We start from the raw sequence: 19,536 nt of genomic DNA on the forward strand, positions 1-19,536 counted from the left end.
AATATACTGGAGGCTCTTATGGTCTGTATAAATATCAACGTGGACCCCATATAAGTAATGCCACCAAATCTTCAAAGCATGAATCACCGCGGCTAACTCCAGATTGTGAGTGGGATAATTCTTCTCGTGCGGTCTGAGCTGTCGGGAAGCATAGGCTATGACTCGACCGTGCTGCATCAACACACAACCCAAACCCATACCAGAGGCATCACAATAAATGACATACCCGTCTGACCCTTCTGGGAGAGCTAATACTGGAGCTGTAATCAATTTTTCCTTCAACATCTGAAAACCGCGCTCACAGGCATCAGTCCACTAAAATTTCGCTGCCTTCTGAGTTAACTTTGTTAATGGCGCCGCAATAGAAGAAAAATTCTCTACGAACCTTCTGTAATAACCGGCCAACCCCAGAAAGCTGCGTACCTCTGTAGGTGTAGTAGGCCTGGGCCAATTCTGTACAGCTTCAATTTTCTGCGTATCAACCTGAATACCATCTGCTCCGACTATATGCCCCAAGAATGCCACAGAAGTTAACCATAATTCACATTTAGCAAATTTAGCATATAATTGCTGTTGCCGAAGAGTGCCAAGCACTGTTCTCAGATGATCAGAATGCTCCTCCGTTGATCGTGAATAAACCAAAATATCGTAAATAAACACAATCACGAACATATCAAGGAAAGGCCGAATACCCGATTCATCAGATCCATGAATATCGCTAGAGCATTAGTCAGCCCAAAAGACATAACTCTGAATTCATAATGCCCGTACCGGGTCCTGAAAGCAGTCTTCGGAATATCTACCTCTCGTACCCGTACCTGGTGATACCCCGAACGCAGATCTATCTTCGAGAAATATTTGGCACCCTGCAACTGATCAAACAAATCATCAATCCGGGGAAGGGGATATTTATTCTTTATGGTCACCTTATTTAACTGCCTGTAATCAATGCACATCCGCAGTGACCCATCTTTCTTTCTGACGAATAATACCGGCGCTCCCCAGGGCGATGTACTGGGTCTGATAAAGCCTTTGTCTAATAAATCTTTTAACTTCTCCTTCAATTCTTTTAATTCTGCCGGTGCCATTCTGTACGGAGGAATAGATATTGGCTGCGTATCTGGCAACAAATCAATAGCATAGTCTATCTCTCGCTCAGGCGGAAGACCCGGAAGCTCATCTGGGAATACATCTGAAAACTCATTGACAACCGGAACTGACTGCAAAGTAGGTGCCTCGGCTGTAGTATCGTGCACCCGGACCAAGTGATAAATATAACCCTTCTGAATCATCTTCTTAGCCTTGAGGTATGAAATAAACTTACCCCTCGGCGATGTTGTACACCCGGACCACTCTATAGCTGGTTCCCCTGGGAACTGGAAACGAACTACCTTCTTTTGGCAGTCAACATTAGCATAACAAGAAGCTAACTAGTCCATGCCCATAATAACATCAAATTCTAGCATGTCTAACTCTACCAAATCAGCTTTAGTGCAACGATCATATATAATAACAGAATAATCTCGATAAACCTGTCTGGCTATAACAGAATCCCCTACAGGTGTAGCTACCTCAAAAGGCTCTATCGGCTCAGATTCTATCCCAATTTCATTAGCAACAAGTGGAGAGATATATGATAAGGTAGAACCAGGATCAATCAGTGCATATACAGATCGGGAGAAAACCAGTAAGGTACCTGTAACAACATTTGGCGAAGCCTCCTGATCCTGGCGGCTAGCCAATGCATATATGCGGTTCGATGGACCGCTAGAACCTGAACCACTGCCACGGCCTCGACCGCGGCCCGCCTGTGCCGGTATACCTCGCTCCGCAGGGCGCATAGCTGAGGGAGTAGAAGACGAACCCGCGGCTGATCCCGTCGGCTGAACTGTACTGCCAGAACCACTCGCCATCGGACAATCACGCATAATATGGCCCAGACGGCCGCAAGAAAAACAGGCTCCTGTAGCTCGATATCACTCCCCTGGGTGCGATTTCCCGCAATAAGTACAACGGGGCCTGGGTGGTCTGGACTGGCTGGAACCTCTGGCTGTCTGTGAACCTGATGCTCTGGAACTCTGACCGGCCCCAGATGGTCCTGCACTGTCAAATCGTCTGCTGGCTGACTGTGTACCCCGGCCTGACGGAGGAAAATATCTGCCTGACGACTGCTGCTGAGGCTGTCCGCCTCGACAATCTCCAGAATACCCCGCGGACCTGGCCCTCTTGGGCGGCCTCCTGTCACGATCTTTGCCCGACCGGTCCTCTCTGTGCCGGTCCTCCATACCCTGAGCATAGGCTTGTAACCGGGCGATGTCCATATCAGTCTGCGATGCCACCGCCATGCAGCCGTCAACTAAATAACGGTCCAGCCCTATCACATACCGGTGCATCCGGTCAGCCATCTCAGCCACTATAGCAGGTGCATATCGAGCCAGAGAATCGAATTCCAAATTATACTCACGAATACTCCGACCACCCTGCCGCAACTGTAAAAATCTATCAACCCGCGCCCGTCGTAACTCCGGGGGCAAAAAGTGGCGGAGAAAAGCGGCCACAAACTCATCCCCAGTAGCTGGGGAAGCACTCTCACCCCTGGACAGCTCCCAAGACTCATACCAATTGGCAGCAACATCTCGTAGTCTGTGCGAGGCCAACTCAACGGACTCGGTCTCTGAAGCCCTGACCAAATCTAATGAACGCCGCATCCCCCGAATAAAATCATGGGGGTCCTCCTCGGGCTTAGACCCGAAAAACTCTGGGGGACCGCAAGTCAGAAAGTCACGAACTCTCAGGCTATCTCGCCTGTCATCATCATCATCATCCCTCAGCCCGCGTCTGCGAGCCTGTCCCGCTACCAAAGTAGTCAATAACTGTACGACCTCCCTCAACGTCCTATCCTCTGCCCCTGGCTGAGGAGCTGGAGGCGCGGCCGTTGGGGCCCCTGGAGCTAATGGTGAAGCCGCCCCCTGATCCATAGTGGCAGCAGCTGGTGCTCCAGACTCCTCCTCCGATGAAGACGTAGCAGAGTCTGTTGGCCGGGGCGCAATATCACGCATCATCTGAGCAAGGGTCTGAGTACCCTTTCGAGCCCGGCTAGTCTCTCCTACCACCGCCTTTTTCTTCTGGGCAGCAGTTGCCATTTTCGGAGGCATCACTGAAAGAAAAACACAACAACTGATCAGAACAGAGTCATCCTAATAGCACAGCTCTATCGCACGATCTAAGATTCAAAGAAAGGAAACACCCTAAATGTCCTGTAGCTTCATGTTTATAGATGTGGTGCACAAAACACGGATAAACAAGACTCTACTAGACACGGTCTGTAGACATTCCGAGGACAAACCGCTCTGATACTACTTCTGTCACGACCCAACCCCGTAGGCCGTGACTGACGCCCTAGTTGGGCACCCTGACGTACTTATGCAATCGAATCACACACAAATAGCATATACGGCAATAAATACTATATGCCGTCTAAAACTATATCAAACTGTTCAAACACATCTCAACGCAACCGTATGCGTATATATATATATATATATATATATATATATATATATATATATATATATATATATATATATATATATATATCTGTGTGTGTGTGTCAAAAAGCCGGCAAGGCTATCAAATGTGTCAAAAGCCAACAAGGCTATCAAATGGCACAACGGCCCACAACATATACAGAATGCACGCCGACAAGGATGCCATAAACATATACAAAATGCACGCCGACGAGGCTGCCATAACGAGTGGGATCATACAAACATACCTGTACAGAAGTAGGCACACACACCCACAAATACGTCTACAGACCTCTAAACAGACCAACCGAATCATATGGCGGGACAGGGCCCCGCCGTACCCCTGAACGAATATATGCATACATAGCGAACAAAATATATATACCAAAAGTGTATGCTCTGAAATGAGAAGAGCGATCCAAACAGCAGGAGAGGGTGTCCTAAACTGGTGGATCACCGAACTGTGCGTCTGTACCTGCGGGCATGAAACGCAGCCCCCGAAGAAAGGGGGTCAGTACGAAATATGTACTGAGTATGCAAAGCAGAATATACGGAAGCAAACCTGAGACATAAACGAAATAGTAGTGCAGAGAATAGGTACAAATCCATCGTATCAAAATGTTTACTTTAAAAATATATAAGTCATGCAGAAGGTACAAAAGAATATGGTCGCTTGCCCGTCGATGGCGCCATAACACAGCATCACACCAGAAAGATTTCAATTCTCCGAATCCCCGTCACATATCATAACACAGCATAACATCATATATAAGTGGAACCCGACCCTCTTTGGCGAGTAGCTCGGTGAACCATAAGCACAGCATAACTCCGGAGTATATCAAAGTGCGCACAACAACAGAACCAGCCCGGGACTCGGCGAAGGGATAACAGAATGCACGAGTAGAGTCGTGAGTAGTCATATGCACAAAATCATTATCACAAACTCAAACATAAGTAAAAATGATCATATTCGAAATCGGAATAATAGTCATACCAAATTCTTTCAAAAGTTCTCCGAATCGCATAAAGGAAAGTCGCGGGACCCACGAACGGGTATTGACCCGAGTCGGGCCCGCCTATGGAAATCATACTCATTATACATCATGCAAACTCCTATAAAAATATTGGAACAATCCGAGCCTTTATGCGAAAGATATGGCATCCAAAAGTTATGGAATTCTCTAAACAAACTTTTTGTGCAACATTTGGAAAACGATTATTTCGAAGACATAATGGTTCATATTCTTATCAAATCATACATAAGAGTGCCAAGAATTATATAAGGATCATATCATGCTCGGATTTCGAATTTGGAATGTCCTTAAGGCTCTAGTTTAGCCTATGTAAAACTAAGGCATGCCAAAAGAAGGAAGGTTGCTTTACATACCTCGTACGCACTCCAAGCTAGCCAACCTAAAGTTAATCCCAATCTACGCCTCGGGCTCCCCAAGGTCTACAAATATGCCAACGAATATCCAATATTAACCATAGGCACTTAAGCAATTATTTATTTCAAACTATCACTAAATTCTACAGAAAATTCGGCAGCATTTCCCTGTAAATAGGCCATCCCGAGAATTTAACTCGCTCAAAATCAACAACAACAACCACAATAACCAACCTAACAACATCGATAATCAATCCGAAAGGCAAAATAACATTAATAGCCCTCTTTTACACCATTCGACAACTTTCCAAGTATTCATATCAACGGCTTACCTTCAAGCCAACATCAACGCTTATACATTCAATTATCAACCCGAATTCTTACCAACAACATTCAAGAACTTTCTAAACATTTTACATAATTTTTCCAACAATCCAATAATTTAATCCAATGTTGGCCGAAAACAGCCCCAAACCGAAAGCAGCCCCTATGCCACACTTCTCAATTTCAATTCATGATTTGCATCAACAATCCACAATATAACGATATAATTCTCATAAAATATACAAGTTACATCAACGCAAAATATTCTCCAAATCAGTCCGCAACATTTACCATATCACTCTTGAGTCCTTGGACGCTAAATTTCAACTAGAATTCATAACGACAACAACTAAAATACTCCTTTGTCACACATTGGGACTATATACACGGCTACACTACACATACATATATATTGAAGATTCTTAGCCATTCTACACACCCCAACAATTAAACATGATACAATAATTAATTCATCAATCCAACACCACACAACACACACACACACTTCACACGGCCAACATACCAAACACACGACCCAACTTCAACATTCCATATTTTTAATGATTTTTATCCATTTTAGCATACTAAAATATGCATACAACATTTATAACTCATAAAACAAGAGAAATTCTCACCTTTCCTCTTCAACTCCACAATGGGTTAGGGTTTGCAATCTCTTAAATGAATGACTTGATCGCTCCAACGATGCTTCCACGTTACTTAGGGACCTCTAATTAGTTGATTTGTACCCAAGAAATATTTTTAGAGTGGCTTGAAATGGGACTTGGTTTTCCCAAGTCTTGGCCGTGAGTTTGGTGGAAATGGTGCTCTCCAATGACTTCTTATTTTTTTCTAAGTGTTGAAGTGTGGAATGAAAGAAAGATGACTTAGTCTTCTTCTTTTTAAGTCACCACAATATTTGTCCATGTGTCTTTGGCCCACACATGTGTTGGACCAATTAAAATTGGCCACAACAATGTGTGGGATCATTTCAAGACCACACGGCTAAGGCCCCTTTTTTTTGTGCAAGATTTTTAATTCCAAATTTATGAATTGTGGTCCCAATTTTTCCTAATTGTTCAATGCCCACAATTTCATATATAACTTATGTCTCAAAATAAAATCAAAGGTCAAAATTCCCGACTTCAAATCCCGGAATAGTCTTGGCCTTAAATTATCATAGTTAATCCGGGTAGTCCCTAAGTATAAAATATACGGGACGTAACAGATACCGGAGGAGGCTGTCTCCGTTCCACCCCGACCTTCTGCTGGTGAAGGTCTCTTGGTTCCCTCTCCACACTCAGGTGCGGAAGAAATTCTTTCCCCGGCTCCTCTTCGGTCGGTTGACTTCGTCGACATTTCAGGTGAAACTTCTTCAGAAGATACTCCCCTTCAAAGGACAAGGAGGCCTGGGGAGGCGGCCGCTGCTGAAGCCGAACAAAGGATTGGGCCGGAATCAGAGACCGAAGCCCCCATAGACGCTCATCCGACTCCCGAGCATGAGCCTGCTGCAACTGCAGAGCTCCCGGCCTTTGCCGAAGATACTGGGGCCGCTCCAAGTTCCTCTACTTCGGCTCCAAGGGCGAATGAATTTGAGGACATGTTCGCGGGCACTCCTCCTGCAACCGGTGAAGCTGCAGGATTTGGGCATCTCCCGATCCCTCGAGCCATGAGGTCAGCTAGCTGGACCTCCGAATATGGAGCCAGGGACAGCTTGGTGAGTATTTTCCCTACCCTAAGCATGGAGCCGAGAAGGACAAGATCAGTTGTGGTCACCGTCCCCGAGGACTGCAGCTTTCTTTCGCGCCCAGTGGGTGTAGCGAGCTATCTGCGGTCCCTTGTCTCGAATTCGGACAAGCGGAAGATAACCAGGGTCTCTTGGCAATGCCTCATTAACGAGGGTATGCACGCGGGCAACCGGGTAAGGTTTTTTAGCTGTCTTTGTATAACTTCACTAAAACTTTCAGCCTTGCTTTGTTCAAGTTTTTTTTTTAACTTTGTTTCATTTGCAGAGTGTAGTGCTCGTCAACGAAGCCTTCATCTGTGCCCAGTAGGATATGGACGATCTTAGGGGCCAACTGGATGCCAGGGCCGGGAAACGGAGAAATATCTGCACCTTCTTCGGGAGAAGGAGGAGGAGTTGAACAGGGCGGCCGCTCTTTCCATCCTCCGACCTGAGCTTGACGCGGCTAAGGACGAAAACCGTCAGTTGAAGAGTGAGCTGGCCGCTATGGTCGATTACAACCGGAGTCTCGAAGCTGACAAGATCGGCCTTAGCCCGGATAACACTCAATTTTCCTCGAGGATAGATGAGCTCGAGATCACCATTTCTCAACTCCAGGGGGAGCTGGATTTGGTGAAGGCCGATGCAATGAGTTCGGCCGAGAGGAACTGGCTGCTCGAATCTGAGGCTGCCCTGTACAAAGAGCGCATGAGGACGTTCGAGGAAAAAGCGGAGAGAAGGGCCCAGATGTACGATGCCCTAAAAACCAAGCTTGCAGAAGCGGTTAACAATAATGATTCCCTCAAGGCCGCGCTCAAAGCGGCCACTCGAATGCAAGATGTCCTCGAAGAAAGCCGGGGTGTTCTGGCTGCAAAGTTGGCCAAGGCCGAGGCCGATTTGGATGAATCTTTGAAGAGTGTGGAGGCCACCGAGGCTCATACTATCATAGTTGTTGAGTATGAGAAGTGGAATTCTCGAAGGATCACCCTCGAGCAAGCTGAGCGCGGCTTTGCGGATCTTCCGGCCTTGATACTCTAAGCCAAAGGGATCGAGGAGGAAGCCAATCGCGCTCTCGGGTCTGAATCAGACGACTCTGAGCGGACCGAGTCCGAACACTCCGCCTCCAGTCATGCCGGATAGCATAGGACTTTGGTTTTTTGATGTAAAAACACTCCTTGTATAAATGAAAGGTGACTCTTTCTTGTTTTTTAGCTTGAATGTTCGCTATTATTTTTTCCTGAGTCGTTGGTCCGTGTCAAGGGCAAGTTGACTCGTAGTCATTAGTTCATTGTGCCCGTAGGACTTACCTAATGCTTTGTGGATTCAGATGTCTCCAAATCGTGATAGGCATTTCCTTAGGGCCAGTAGTTTTTCGGCATCCGAGAATTAGCCTTGGCTGAATTTTGACGTAGCAGTCCCCGGTTGAGGAGGTTAGAAAACTTTGGCTCGGATCGTTGTGACCCCGTTGCCTTAGTCGAATTTCGACCATAGTGCCCGGTATAGGGTGTGTCAATGAAGTAGTGCCGAAATATGACAGTTATTACCGAAGTAAAGTCTTTTAATAGGAAGATAACCGAGACATTGCTTGTCCAAACTTTCAATAATTTTGCATTGCAAAGTGTTTGTATACATGAGTATTTTGTTTCTTTCTGCCTTTGCCGTAGCCAATACTAAATGGGACACGATCCGTTATGATCGTTTGGTCCTTACATCGAAGGCTATGGCCGATGGCCGGGCCTTTGTTTTGCCGTGGCAAATGCTAAATGGGACACGATTCGTTATGATCGTTTGGTCCTTCCATCGAAGGCTATGGCCGATGGCCGGGCCTTTGTTTTGCCGTAGCAAGTGTTGAGTTTCCCCGTCTCTCTTTGACCGGGGTAATCTTCGATGTGGGCATAGTATTCCCCTAGCACTTATCCGAGCTGCAAGGTCGGGTGAGTGCTATTAAGTCCCCACTCGGCGGGTGTGACCTCGGGTTGTCGGGTATTGGTCCCTTATCTTTGTGAAGTAACACGTTGTACTTGTTGCCTCATTAAAAACCTTATCGGAAAACCCTTTTTGGGACAAAACCGTACTAAGGAAAAGAGTGCAACACGTGTTTTCAGACCTGAGTTCTAACTTCATGATGTTCTCAATTTCCTGCAAAAGAGAAAGGTTAATAGGAGAGCATGAGGAGTCCAAACCTTAGCAGTAGTATCTTTTCAGATGAGCCACATTCCGGTTATTGCGTAAGTGTTGCCCTTCCATGGATTCCAACTGGTACGATCCTTTGCTCGTTATCCCGGTTATCTTGTACGGCCCTTCCCAATTCGGACCCAGTTTTCCTTCATTGGGATTCTTGGTGTGCAAGGTAACTTTTTGAAGCACCAAGTCCCCGACTTGGAAATGTCAAAAATTGGCTCTTTGATTGTAGTACCTTTCCATTCTGTGTTTCTAGGCCGCAATACGGACCAACGCGTTTTCGCGAAGTTCATCTGTGAGGTCGAGTTTCATGGCCATGGCCAACTCATTTGATTCCTCGGTGGTATATTTGAACTGGAGAGTCGGTTCGCCAACTTCCACGGGAATAAGAGCTTCGACCCCGTAGACCAACGAGAAAGGGGTTTCCCCCGTGCTCAATTTCGATGTGGTTCTGTAAGCCCACAGCACCTCCGGTAATATTTCCCTCCAGTGATGTTTTGACGCTTCAAGTCTTTTCCTCAGATTTTGAATTATGGTTTTGTTCGTGGATTCCGCCTGTCCGTTTGCACACGGGTGATATGGGGTCGACACAATTTTCTTGATTTTCAATCCCTCGAGAAAATTGTTGACCTTGCTACCCACGAACTGAGGTCCGTTATCACAAGTTATCTCGGCAGGGATGCCGAAACGACAGATGATGTGATCCCATATGAAGTCAATGACTTCCTTTTCTCTGATTTTCTCAAAGGTCTGCGCTTCCACCCACTTAGAGAAATAATCAGTCATAAACAGAATGAAACGAGCTTTACCTGGCGCCCAGGGTAATGGACCCACAATGTCCATTCCCCACTTCATGAAAGGCCAAGGTGAGACCACCGAATGCAGCAGCTCTCCGGGCTGGTGAATCGTCGGAGCATGTTTCTGACACCCGTCACATTTTCGGACAAAATTTTTCGAGTCTTCGTCCATCCGGTTTCAATAATAACCGGCCCTGATGATCTTTCGGACTAGAGCCTCGGCACCGGAGTGGTTGCCACAAGTTCCTTCGTGCACCTCTCTCATCACATACTCTGTTTCACCGGGGCCTAAACACTTAGCCAGGGGGCCGAGGAAAGATTGTCGATATAATTGGCCGTCTACCAAGCAGAACCGCGCAGCTTTGGTCCTTAATGACCGTGATTCTTTCGGGTCGCTCGGGAGCTTTCCATCACGCAAGTAGTCGACGTACTTATTGCGCCAATCCCAAGTTAAACCCATCGTGTTTGTATCGGCATGTCCATTTTCTATTGCTGAGTTTAACAAGTGCATCGTGGTCCCGGGGTTGATTTCTTCGCCCTCGACCGAGGACCCCAGGTTTGCCAATGCATCGGCTTCGCTGTTTTGCTCCTTCGGTATATGCTGCATGGTCCATTCTTTAAACCGGTGTAATATCACTAGGATTTTTTCAAGGTACCTCTGCATCCGTTCGTCCTTGACCTTGAAGACGCCGTTCACCTAGTTCACAACTAAGAGCGAATCGCACTTTGCTTCGATTATTTCGGCCCCCATACTTCGGGCCAACTCCAAACCTGCAATCATAGCCTCATACTCAGCTTCATTGTTAGTCAATTTAATGGTTCTAATAGACTGTCGAACGGCCTCCCCGGCTGGGGTCCGGAGGACGATTCCCAGCCCGGAACCTTTGAGATCGAGGCTCCGTCCGTATATAACGACCAAATACCCAGGTCTTTCCCCGAGGTCAACAGAAGCTCTTTCTCAACATTGGGGATCATAGCCGGGGCAAAATCTGCCACAAAATCGGCTAAGATCTGGGACTTAATGGTCGTTCGAGGTTTGTACTCGATATCATACCCGCTAATTTCGACTGCCCATTTGGTCAGTCTACCCGATAACTCCGGTTTATGCATGATGTTTTTTAGGGGGTAAGTAGTTACTACACATATCGGATGACACTGAAAGTAGGGCTTGAGCTTTCTAGAAGCACTCACTAGTGCCAATGCCAACTTTTCCAAATGGGGATACCGGGTTTCCGCATCCCCCAAAGTTCTATTCACATAATAGATAGGGAATTGCGTACCTGATTCTTCTCAGACCAAAATGCCACTTACCTCTACCTCGGAGACAGCAAGGTAAAGAAAAAGCGGCTCGTCCGCTTTCGGTGTGTGTAGCAGCGGGGGGCTAGACAAGTACTTCTTTAATTCTTGCAAAGCTTTTTGGCACTCCGGTGTCTAAACGAAGTCGTTCTTCTTCCTTAGCAGGGAGAAGAAACGATGACTCTTGTCCGAGGACCTCGATATGAAGCGACTCAGCGCCGCTATCCTTCCGGTGAGCCTCTGTACCCCTTTTATGTTATTCACCACCTCGATATCCTTGATGGCCTTGATCTTGTCCGGGTTGATTTCAATTCCCCGGTTTGACACCATGAAACCCAAAAATTTACCGGACCTTACTCCAAAGGCACACTTTTCCGGGTTGAGCTTCATGTTGTACTTGCGGAGCACATCGAAGGTTTCCTGCAAATGCTTTAAATGGTCCTCTTAACAACCATGTCGTCAACATAAACTTCTATTGTTTTTCCTATTTGTTCTTCGAACATCCCATTAACTAGGCGTTGGTAAGTTACACCGGAATTTTTCAGTCCGAAAGGCTGACATTATAACAGTAAGTCCCATGTCGGGAGATGAAAGATGTTTTCTCTTGATCCTCCGGGTGCATCCGAATTTGGTTATACCTGGAGTAGGCATCGAGAAAACTCAACATCTCATGCCCGGCCGTCGCATCATCATTCTATCGATGTGGGGTAATGGAAATGAATCCTTCGGGCATGCCTTATTTAAATCTATGTAATCAACACACATTTGAAATTTATTACCTTTTTTGGGCACCACTACCACGTTAGCTAGCCAGTCCGGATACTTGACCTCCCGGAAAGAACCTATTTTTAAAATCTTTGTTACCTCATCCTTCCCGAAGGCGTGTTTAGCCTCCGCCATGGGCCTTCTCTTCTGCTTCGCCGGGGGAAATCTCCCGTCTAAACTGAGCTTGTGAGCAGCTACTTCTGGTGATATACCTGTCCTATCTATATGGGACCATGCGAAGCAATCTGCGTTAGCTCGAAGAAATTTAATTAACTTATCCCTGAGCTCCGGGGTCAATCCCGTGCCCAGGTGTACCTTTCTGTCCGGTAAGTACTCGAACAAGATGACCTGCTCCAGTTCTTCCACTGTCGACCCGGTTGCATCCGAGTCATCTGGCATAACGAATGATTTGGGTACGTTAAAATCATCCTCTTCATATTCCCGGTCCATACCCGAGTGCTTTGATTGCTATTTGGCGTCTTGTCCTCCGGTTGAGTCCTCTTTACTGCGATCCGATTTCTCAAGCTGAGGGGAATTGCCTCCTCTACTGTGAACATCTCCCTAGCAGCGGGCTGTTCACCTCGGATTACCTTTATTCCCTACGGGGTCGGAAATTTCAGCAGCTGGTGTAACGTTGAGGCACGACCCTCATGCTATGTATCCAGGGTCTACCAAGCAACGCGTTGTACTTCATGTCCCCTTCTAGTACATAGAACACCATTTGCTGGATGGTGCCATCGATGTTTATCGACAATGAGATTTCCCCCTTTGTGGTTTCGCTTGCCATGTTGAACCCGATGAGTACACGGGCTACCGGTATGATCTGGTCGAGCAGCCCTAGCTGTTCGATCACTCTCCACCGGATGATGTTGGCTGAGCTACCTGGGTCAATCAAAATACGTTTAACCTTAGTTTTAAAGATAAGTGTAGAGATTACCAATGCATCATTGTGCGGTTGAATGATGCCCTCCGCGTCCTCGTTGCTGAAAGAGATAGAGCCCTTGGGTACATAATCCCGGCTGCGCTTCTCACGAACAACAGAGACCTTGACCCGTTTCATTACGGGCCCTCGAGGTTCATCGGTGGCACCAACTATCATGTTGATCGTATGTTGGGGTTCCTCCGGCTCGGTCCTTCGATGGGTCTCCCTTTCCTTGTAGTGACTTTTGGCTCGTTCACTCAGCAGCTCTCGGAGATGGCCATTCTTCAGCAACCGGGCTACCTCCTCTCTCAACTGGCGATAATCCTCGGTTCTGTGACCATGGGTTCCGTGGTATTCACATACCATGCTCGGGTCCCGTTGGCCCAGGTCCGACCTTAGAGGTCTTGGCCATTTTACATCCGGAACCCGACCAATGGCTGAGATTAGGCCCGAGGTATTGACGTTGAAGTTGTACTCCGATATCTTTGGTAAGTCCTTGTTGCCGGCAGAGCTTCCGGCATCGCTCCTGAATGAGAGACCCCGACTGTTCGACGGGCGCTCGACCCGTTTGTTTCCCCGACCGGAGAAATGGCTTGGGCTCTCTCTCGATTTTTCCGACCTAAAACTTGGCTTCTCCGGATAGGAGTATGGCCGATACCTTTCCTTTGACGATTCGGTCTTCATTTCGTAACCTTTCTTTGGTTTCTCAAAATTCCTGCTCGTATTAATCGGCCCCGGGGGAAGCTCGAATTGATCATCCTCCACCCGAATCTTTGACTCGTATCTGTTATGGACATCAGCCCATGTCACGGCCTCGTACTCCAGCAGGCTCTCCTTCAATTTGAACGAAGCCGTCGAGCTTCGGACATTGAGCCCCTTTGTGAAAGCCTGTGCGGCTGTTATACCCCGTACATTTATACGACGAATTATCCGCAAGAAAATCGACTCAAGTTAAAGGCGGAATTATTTTCGGATACGAAATAGAAATCGTTAATTTTCAATTTTAATTAAAACATAAATTGTGTATAAATTTTATTGGTATAAAGATATTATTGGAGATTAGGGGTAAATTAACTATGATTAGATTATTAAGTGGGATTAAAATTTAAATCACTTCATTAATTAATTAAGCTTAAGGGGCCATGTGGGCCCCACCCGAATAAAAAAAAAAAAGGGGGGGGGGGGGTGGGAATCAAATCTGAAAATTAACAAAACAAGGTGGAATGTTGAACATCAAGTGGGGGTGTACGTGTAACATGGTGGGAAACCATATACATAGAATAAGGCAAAGTGCAAATGACATTTTCCAATGCATTTGTTGGATATCAACTTTCAAGAACAAGAAAGCATATGCATGACTTCTCACGGCCAGATTGAGGTTTTAAAAAAAAAAAAAATCAGTTTGTAGCTTAATAAAATTCTAAGGAGAAGACAAGGAGATAGAGGTGGAAAAGCAAGAACAAGTATAAATATTTAAGACACAAATTGGGGTCAAGTATCCAAGGTAAGAATTGGTTATTTCTTTTACATTTAGAATGAGTCGGATGCATTGTGAATATGTATAAAATGGTGCATGTTGGTATTGAATGTTGTTGAAATTTAAAGTTAGCCGTGTGAAGGGCTTATGTGAAGTAATGTTTGAATTTCTTGTACATGTATTAAGGATGGTTTGAATGATGTAGTGTGTTTGAAAGGAATGAAAATTATGGAATTTTGTATGTGGTTGTGTTGAAGCCGTGTAGGAGTTGATTTAAGGAGTTAATGGACTGTTTTATGTGATACTTTAGTTGTTGATTGTTATGGACATAGTGGTGTATTGTTTGCATTTTAAATATGTGAGTTAAGATGTAAAAGAAATGATATATGTGGAAGTGGGAAAAACAGTCCAACCGTGGACTGTTTTATGTAAATGGATGGGCTAATTTAGTTTGAATGTTGATTGTTGTTGTCATGGCTCTAAAATAAGAATGAAGACATCGATGGTTAAAAAGTGGAGTTGAAGTCGTTATGGGTTGTTGTAGGAGTTAGTATGCTATTAATATAGTCTCTTGCGGTTATATAGACAATGTTGCTAAACGTGTTATTGTTGTTTGGTTGGAGTTGGACAATTGCAAGTTATTGCGATTTTTGTAAACTTGATAGATAAGTGTTGATCACAAGAAATTGTAAATGGTAATGTTATGTTGCTGTTTTGGGCCGTGAGCAGGAGTTATTTTTGATCAAGCATGATAGTTAATTTTAAGTAGAATTATAGTTGTTGTTGTCCCGAACTATATGGCGAAAAGATTGGAAAGTTAAAGTTGGAATTGTGTTGATACGATCATATTGTCGCTTTTTTTTTATTGGATTGAAGGAATTGAAAGTATAAGTGTGCCCATGTATTGTTGCTGGTATTTCTGTGTCTACAGGAACACAATTGGAAATTTGGATAGGTGAACCTATAAGGGGAAATGCTGCCGAATTTTTGCCAAAATGCTAGATAATAGAATACTTAAGTGAGAACATATATATAGACTGGAATGTAGGTCCTATAGAAGAATGAACTATAGAGTGGCGAACTAGGAAATATAGTTACTAACGATAACGTCACTTTTATATAAATAGGCGAAAAGAGAAATGAGGCAAAAGGGATTCATGGATAGTCGTCGACAGGTATGTAAAGCTATCCTTTTCTTTCTCTTGGCATGTCCTAGATGTACTAGGTTTGAAATTGAACCTCGGGGGATATTCTGTTTATAGCAAACTAAATCTGAAAATGTCCATTTTTCATTCAATAGAATTGAATCCTATAAGTACGTTTTGTTGAAAGAATTTGGTAAGTTTACACAAATTGCTTGGAAAGTTAGGAGGTTGTTTGAAGATCTCCAGGGATGACTCTATAGACTTAATGTACGTAAATTGAGCCTATCGCTTTAGTTGACCCGAGGTGGGCCCACTATGCTCGATTTCACTCTTATTGCATTTTAACCTATTTTGAGAAGTTTTAAAGGAAACGTCTTAACTACTCTTCTGACTACTAAATGACACTTGTTTAAGTTATTCTATTAAGTCTTATAAATTATTTTGGAATATGGAAATGATCCCAAGAAGACTATTATCACATAATCTATTTTTGTTATCCGAAATATACGCACCGTGACTATCGTGCGGTTTCATTAATACGGTTGTTGTTCGGAATACTCCATCGAGTCCTTGTAAAATGTATTATGTCTCATATTGCATTAGTTTCTCACTACTCCACTCGTGGATGTCTCAATGTTTCCTTCACTGAGCCCGGGCCAGGATATGTTGTCAAGCGTATTCCTCTGCATTGTTCGCCGTGCCTCGATGGTGAGGGGGCAGGTATACGTGTACATGGGTTGTGGAGTATGCTGTGCCATGTACACTATTTTGATATGATATGATATGATCTGATATGACCATTTGACATGACATGCTATGTTATGGGGTTATCCCCTATTCTGATCCTTATGTGTTGTGGCACCAGCGTCGGGAGGGTGACCACGTTCTGTCTACCGAGTCCCTTGGCGGGGGCCAGACATGATATGGCATATGTTTCTGTACACATTCCTTATGTTTTGAAATATGCATTTGGTATTCTGGATTTTTGCATTCCTTTCTGTTCGTTCTGTTTCCGGTTATGATTTTGGTTTCTCTACTTCAGGCTTTACATATTTCGTACTGACCCCCTTTCTTCGGGGGCTGCGTTTTCATGCCGCGCAGGTACATACGACAGGTTCGCTGATCCGCCCGCTTAGGATCTTATTCCGCTGTTCTGAGGCGCTCTCTTATCCGGAGCCTATATTTTTGGTACAGTCTCCTGCTATTGTATAAATGTATGTCACTCAGGGGTACGACGGGGCCTTGTCCCGTCATATGATTCTGTCGGTCTGTGGACATGTTTGTGGGTTGGGGGTCTTCCTGTATGAATGCGTGTATATGTTGTGTTTGGGCGATCCGATTCGCCGCGGCGGCCGGTCCGCATATGTTTAAATGTTGCTTTGTTGGCCCTGTGTGGCCTTTGTTGGTATTTTCTGTGCGCAGGGTATATTGGATAGTCCGTAAAACAAAGAAAACTCTGCCGAAATTTTTTCTGGAAATTATCTAAATTTAATATATAGTCTTGTCGGCTTCTACTATATACTAGAATGCGGTTAATAAAATCTGAGATAGCATCTGATAGATGTGTCTGGGTGCCCAGATCGGGCACTAGTCACGGCCTACGGGGTTAGGTCGTGACAGCGGCCCATCCTTCGGGGACCGGAGGGAGCTCCATTCGTTCCCTTTGGAACCGGTTGACAAATTCACGGAGCAACTCGTCGTCCCTTTGGGCTATACGGAAGATGTCCGCCTTGCGGGCCTACACCTTTTTGGCACCGGCATGAGCTTTTACGAAGGCATCGACGAGCATTTCGAAAGAAGTGATCGAATGCTCGGGCAGATGATCGTACCACGTCAATGCTCCCCTTGACAAAGTCTCCCCAAATTTTTTCAACAACACCGACTCAATTTCATCTTCCTCCATATCATTGCTTTTTATAGCACAAGTGTATGAGGTCACGTGCTCGTGCGAGTCCGTTGTGCCATCATATTTCTGTATATCCGGCATTTTGAACCTCTTTGGGATCAATTTCGGAGCTGCGCTCGGAGGAAAAGGCCTTTGGATGTACCTTTTCGTATTCGACCCCTTCAGTAAAGGCGGAGCCCCTGGGATCTGGTCAACCCGAGAATTGTATGTTTCGACCCTCTTTTCGGTTGAGTCTACCCATTTTGCCAAATTTTCGAGCATCTTCAGAACCTCGGTAGAAGAACCGGCTCCGGAGCCGTTGCTCTCAACCATTTGTGCCTCATCCCTTCCGGTTTCGGCAACACCCTTTGTCTTCTCCACCTCTGTTTCATCTTTTCCGCTTTGCAACCGGGCAATCGCGATTCCTTGCTCGGCGATTGCCGCTCTTTGTTCCTGCAACATTTCAAAAATCAAACGTAAGTTAACATTGTCGTTTGGTGCATCCAGTTCTCTCCGGCCCTATGTCCGGGACAAAGTAACAGAATTGTGAGTATTTAGAGGATCAGTGGCCGATAGGGCGGCATTCTCTTGGTCCACGGTGTTTTGCCGGTTGAGGCTCTCCCTCGAGTCGACGAGGTTCGGGTCAGCGGGATTTGGCAATCCTCGTGGCCCGCTGCCTTAGTTTTCCGCCACAATCTCGGTGTTGTTGACGTGACCGGATTGTTCGATGCCAGCCATTTGGTCCGTTCTAGCAGAGACGGACAGAAGATGTTTTTGATTTTGATGAATATGACTATGATAGAAATCAAGACCAAAAGCCACTATTATCCTAGCCCCACGGTGGGCGCCAAACTGTTTACCCCGGATTTGGATAATCAATTGAATTTGTGAGTGGGTATATGATATGTGTTCGGATCTCAATATACGTTATAGGGAAATGAAGTGTATGAACGTTTCGTAGGAAAACAATTAATGATTAGCGATTGGCTGTGGGCGTGAGAGTTTGCTAAATGACATATAATTCTTGATCAAAGAAATACAATGGAAATGAAAACGGCTGTTGTGGACCGAATCTAATATTTGAGAGAGATTGTATATATGTTTTGCTATTACAAGTGTTCTTAAAATGAAGAAGCCAACCCCCTCAAAGGAGAGGGATGAGCTCTATTTATAGTGTTGCCTCTATGGGCCTCATACAATACAAATCATTAAAAAATAAGAGAAAGGACAACTCTGAGTGGGTTAGGTTGGCCGTACTGTCTGACACACGCATGGTTGGTGGTTGACCATGGCAGGACGCTACCGACGCGTGACTCATGTGCAACGGCTCTTCCGGACTACCGGCCACGATCAAACGGACATACAACCTCGAACAACCGGTCATGAAAGAAACGGACCAAATGACGCCCTTCCTTTACTCCGGTCCAAGCGTTCCCCCGGTTCAGAAGGGGAGCCTTCATGCACATTCCTGTCCCTTTCTTCTTCGGTCTCACCGGTTTAACGTATACCCGGTTTTTACCGTATACATAACTGTCAAATTTTGAGTGCCCTGATATAATTAAGTTGGTGAGAGCTAAGTCTCTCTCATTCTGATCTTCTTTTTGCTTGATTTATATGCATTACTGATTGCCATCTTACTAGAGTTCTGAAGTGACGCTAACATGAATGTATATATTATTTGATGTTGAACTTGTTAATTAGCCCAAGTGTATATATTAGAGTAGCGAGCTATAGCAGAGAAGATTTTACACACTACAGATAGAGGAACAACAAGCAAAAATCGCCAGCTAAGAATCCTTGATGTAGCTCACACTTATATAGTTAGTACTTAACTTCTAATGCTGGAACTTTAAGAATTGACTGTATCAAAGGGAAATCTCAATATGCATTCAGGTGGTGGGTATTTTTCTGGAGTATCTATAGATTGAAGTCAAACCATACTTTCTTTCTTTCTTTTTTTTTTTGGTTAAACAAGAAATATTTTTATTGCGCTTCCATCAAGTACCCGGTACAAATAGCAGTACACATAAGAAAAGAAATAATTCAAAGTCTTCTCTGTCTGTCACTCAGTTCTATATATTCCCCTTTTCCATCTATGCTAAGTTCT

At 45.0% G+C, this 19,536-nt stretch overlaps 1 pseudogene; it reads left to right on the top strand.

Annotated features, from left to right (window-relative positions):
• LOC132616893 (large ribosomal subunit protein eL13y-like) overlaps positions 1-19,536 on the top strand; it is a 37,735-nt pseudogene that overhangs the window by 11,711 nt on the left and 6,488 nt on the right.

Source organism: Lycium barbarum, chromosome 11, assembly GCF_019175385.1.
Source record: "Lycium barbarum isolate Lr01 chromosome 11, ASM1917538v2, whole genome shotgun sequence".
NCBI lineage: Eukaryota > Viridiplantae > Streptophyta > Magnoliopsida > Solanales > Solanaceae > Lycium > Lycium barbarum.